The sequence below is a fragment of the Sprattus sprattus genome (assembly GCF_963457725.1).
Source record: "Sprattus sprattus genome assembly, chromosome: 18".
Taxonomy (NCBI): Eukaryota; Metazoa; Chordata; class Actinopteri; order Clupeiformes; family Clupeidae; genus Sprattus; species Sprattus sprattus.
Genome location: NC_137916.1, coordinates 19,681,395 through 19,686,394, shown reverse-complemented (window position 1 = coordinate 19,686,394; position 5,000 = coordinate 19,681,395). Strand labels below are relative to the sequence as shown.

Sequence of the window (5,000 nt, the reverse complement as noted above, 5' to 3'; positions counted from 1 at the left end):
CGTGCGTGTATGTGCGAGAGAGAGAGAGCAGGAGGTGAGAGAGAAAGAGACAAGCGAGAGAAAAAGCTACCAGAAAAAAAAACTGCTTGCGTGTGCACTAAAGGAACCTCGGGCCTTTCCGCCAGACTGATCTGAGAACAGCGATAGCACTTAGCTCCGTGTGAACGAGAAACAGGATGAACGTGACCCAACCGGACCGACCCTGTTCGCAGAGGCAGCGCCTGCCAGCTCCACACACGCCATACGGGAACCATGCAGTGGTCCCGTTGAACGCCCACCACGTCAGGACCCACATGAGCCACGCAGAGCTGGCCTCCATGCTGCCACGTTAAAAAAAGCACTAATGCCATCCCGTTGCACAACACGACTTACCCATGCTGGGGATTTATGGGCCAGGGGAGGGATAGAGAGGGATTTTGTTTTTGTGGTACGGGATTTTTTATATGAAAGAGCTCGACAGGGCTTAGAGAAGGAGTGTTTGCGCACATTTCCTCTGCTTGCGGGTGTGTTTGCCCTTCTGTGAGTGAGTGTGTGTGTGTGTGTGTGTGTGTGTGTGTGTGTGTGTGTCTGTGTGTGTAGGGTGTGGATTTAGTGTTTGTTTGTGTGTTCACTGTACCTTTGCATGACACTGAATGACTGCACATGTCGTCTCTGTGTGTTTTTGTTTTGTTTGTGTGGTCACTATCTGCTTGCTATATGTCAACATAACACTCTCCACCTGTTCTAGCCCATCTCTCTCTCTCTGTGTGTATGTATGCATACGCCGTAGTATGTAGTGTTCATAAGTTCATACGGCATATTTATATACAGTATGTGTGTGCACATTTTTGTGTGAGAGTGTATGAGTGTTTGTGCCTCCATGTTAATGTACATATGTATGTGTGCGTGGGCGTATTTTGGGCCTGTGTGCGCATGTGCAAGGTTGTGCCTGTATGTTTGAGTGTGTGTGTTTTGGGTGTGCATGTGTGTGTGTGTGTTTGAATGTCTGTGTGTTTCGATATTTCTGACTGTGTCTATGTGCTTGTGTGTATGTGTGTGTGTGTGTGTTTGCATGTGTAGGAGCTTATGTGTGTGTTTGTGTGTATCATTTTAAGTGTGTTTGTGTGTGTGCTTGCATGTGTGTGCTTGTGTGTGTGTGTGTGTGTGTGTGTGTGTGTGTGTGTGTGTTTGTGTGTGTGTGTGCGTGTGTGTGTGTGTGTGCGTGTGTGCTTGTGTGTGTGTGTGTGTGCTTGTGTGTGTATGTGTGTGTGTTTGTGTGTGTGTGTTTGCGTGTGTGTTTGCGTGTGTGTGTGTGTGCGTGTGTGTATGTGTGTGTGTGTATGTGTGTGTGAATGTGTGTGTGTGTGTTTGTGTATGTGTGTGTGTGTGTGTCTGTGTGTATCTTCTGTGTGTGCGAGAGAGGCGGCAGTAGTGGCAGTAGGGCGCTGGGAGCCGTGAGCCAGTGGAGCGAGAGCGTCAGGGCTGTGGAGCGATGCCTGATTATCCTGCAGGTCCTCACATGAGTGCCTGATTAGCGCCTGACTGATCCAACTGATGCCACCACTCTCTCTCCTTCACCGCTCTCTCTCTTTCCCTCCTTCCCATGTTTTCTCGTTCCCTTGCTCTCTCTGGCTCTCCTCCTTCTCTCCCTCCTTCTCTTACACTGTCTCCCTTTCTCTTTCCCTTGCTCTTTCCTTCTCTCTTTCTCTCATACTCTCTGTCGTGTTCTCTCACTTACTTTTCTTGTTTCAGAGTTAAAGGGAAGCTCAAGCACACACTACCACTGCCGGCCTCACTCTACACAAGGTAGTGTGTCTAAGTGGAAATATGAGCATGCGTACTTGGTGCGCTGTGCGTGTTTGGTAATGTGTGTGTATGTGTATGTGTGTGTGTGTATGTGTGCATCGCTGTCCATGTTTTTGTCATTATGTGTGTGTGTGTGTGTGTGTGTGTGTGTGTGTGTGTGTGTGTGTGTGTGTGTGTGTGTGTGTGTGTGTGAGTGAGTGAGTGTATGTCCCTGTGTGATGTATGTTCACTGTTGTACCATCACTTCTAAGCACTCTGTCAATGAATCCACTGAAAAAAAACAAGTTCCCAAACTATCACAGCTCGCAGCGAAACACAGATAACACCCAATTGATTATTAATGCATTATTAATACCACTGCTGTGCCCAGTTGCACAGACAGCTCCAGGCAGTCATGCACAAGCTCACAAACACACACATACGCCCACCCTGACACACACACACACACACACACATACAAAGTCGTGATAAACACACAGCATACACACGCGTCCCTACGTGCGCACACACAGCCACCATGCAAACACACAGAGCTCATAAACACACACACACACACACACACACAAACACATTTACATTTACATACGCACATTGTCAGGGTTGATGAAGCGACTACTTGCCAGAAGCCAAATGTGTCCAATGGAGGAGTGGCTCCACCCCATCAATTCAGGACAGCAAGACGGTAAATTAAACAAGAGAGGCAAATACCAGCCCAACACCAACCAAACACAGCTGGCCAAGCAAACACTACAACACAGCCAGCTCCGTTCACTCCCACCCACTCTCGCATCTCTCTCTCTCTATGTTTCCTCCATCATTCTCTCTTTCTCTCTCTATGTTTCCTCCATCATTCTCTCTTTCTCTCTCTCTGTTTCCTCCATCATTCTCTCTTTCTCTCTCTCTCTGTTTCCTCCATCATTCTCTCTCTCTCTCTCTCTGTTTCCTCCATCATTCTCTCTTTCTCTCTCTATGTTTCCTCCATCATTCTCTCTCTCTCTTTCTCTGTTTCCTCCATCATTCTCTCTTTCTCTCTCTCTGTTTCCTCCATCATTCTCTCTTTCTCTCTCTATGTTTCCTCCATCATTCTCTCTTTCTCTCTCTCTGTTTCCTCCATCATTCTCTCTTTCTCTCTCTCTGTTTCCTCCATCATTCTCTCTTTCTCTCTCTATGTTTCCTCCATCATTCTCTCTCTCTCTCTCTCTCTCTGTTTCCTCCATCATTCTCTCTCTCTCTCTCTATGTTTCCTCCATCATTCTCTCTCTCTCTCGCTCTCTCTCACTGATTCACTCACTCTTCCCATCTCCCTCACCCCCATATCTCTCTCTTTCTTCTAAACTCTCTCTCTCTCTCTCACTTCTAAACTCTCTCTCTCTCTCTCTTCTAAACTCCCCCCCCCCCCTGCTGTGTCTTGCTGGTTGGCTGGTGTCAGCAGGAGGTCACTCTATCAGGTGTGTATGAAGGTGAGGACTTTCCAGGCCCTCTCCGGTACGTTTTTCTTTTTCCTCAGAGGCAGTTGGCGGTCTCTGTGCAAGCGCCCAATTAAAACAAGAATGGGTGATCTCCAGTGGAGAATCGTGCAAAGACCAATAGCTACAAACAGACACAGAACAATCCTAGATCCAGGGGTACAGGAGGGGTGTGTTTTCTGTGGAGAATGTGAAATGTTATAACACTTGCTTGTTGGATGTTCATGGAGGACAGGGTTGTTTAGTCTTGTTAAAGAATGGTGTGTAAAACTAGGGGAGGTCTTTTCCTGAAATTTGTTTATTTTTGGTCCTAAATGTTTAGTTGCAAGGAGAGTGTTTTTATTTATCTGTTTCGCCAAGCTAAGGTTGTGTTGTGGCTGTCACTGAGAAATAAAATGGAAGGGTCTGAAATAAAACAGAGCTAGTGTTGCTCTTAAAAGTGTCTGTGTATACGCGTTAAAGAATTAAATTTAGTTATTATACTGTTATCAGTGACTTGGAGTCTTTAACCAAAATGTTGGGGATTGAGGAATGTATCTGCAAAGGTCAAGGTATAGGGTGTGCTATAAATAATTTAAGGACAATCTAAGTACATTAATTGACTGATGCAATGATTGTTTATCTTATGTTATTCTGTGTAGGTGGGGTTGTTTTTGCTTTTGGTTTGATTTCTAGTATGTCTTTAGAGTTCATTTCTTGAGTGTTTCTTCTTTTACTGGTAATAAAGAAAACTTAAAAGTCAAAAAGTATCTCTCTCTCTCCCCATCTCTCCCTCTCTCTCTTTCTCTCTCACTCTCCCCATCTCCCTTACCCCATCTATCTCTTTCTCCCTTCTCTCTATCTCCCCATCTCACTCTCTCTCTCTCTCTCCCTTCTCTCTCTCTCTCTCTCTCTCTCTCTCTCTCTCTCTCTTTCTCTCTCTCGATCTCACTCTCCCCATCATCCTCTGACACCCTCTCGCTCTCTCTCTCTCTTGTAAACTTTCTCTCTCCCATCCCCCCTGCTGTGTCTGGCTGGTTGGCTGGGGATTCGCTGAGAGCACAGCAGATGGTGTGGTGATGTCCGTGTGGCAGAGCACTGCCTGGACAACCCCACATTTCCCCCTCTTTACCACACGTACACACAGCACAAGCAGACACACACACACACACACACACACACACACACACTAATATGACCCTCCACACACACACACACCAACACACACTCATGAGACAGACTGAACTGCAAACAGCCTAGGACACAGACTCATGACATGCACACTCACTACCCTCTACACTCATGACCCTACAGACACACACATTCACAAACACACACACACATACAGAGACACACTACTTCTTCCCCCTTGAGTGCCAGTGCATCTCCACTAGGTCACCTGCTTCTGGGGTCACACCAGCTGGTGTGTTGCACACTTAGACAGACACGCTCAGACATTCACACACACACACACACACACACACACACACACACACACACACATGCACGCATGAGCAGCACCAAACTGGTGAGACATCACTGGAGAACACACATATGGTGCCACTGGTTGCCATGACATGCATGGATTCTTTCTATCAAGCACAGTATATGCACACAAGCTTCGGGGGTTGGTTTCAACACCCACACACATATGGACACCCTGCTTCACCCCCTTCACCTCCACCCTCTCAAACAGACACACACACACACACACACACACACACACACACTCCAAGGTCAGCGCTGCACTTGGTTATTTGCAAGGGGCAA

At 46.8% G+C, this 5,000-nt stretch overlaps 1 protein-coding gene across 1 annotated transcript in view; it reads right to left on the bottom strand.

The window, feature by feature from the left end:
* Positions 1 to 5,000, bottom strand: part of adgrl1a (adhesion G protein-coupled receptor L1a) — a gene marked incomplete at both ends in the record, with an annotated part of 69,393 nt that overhangs the window by 64,277 nt on the left and 116 nt on the right. The window lies entirely within an intron of this gene.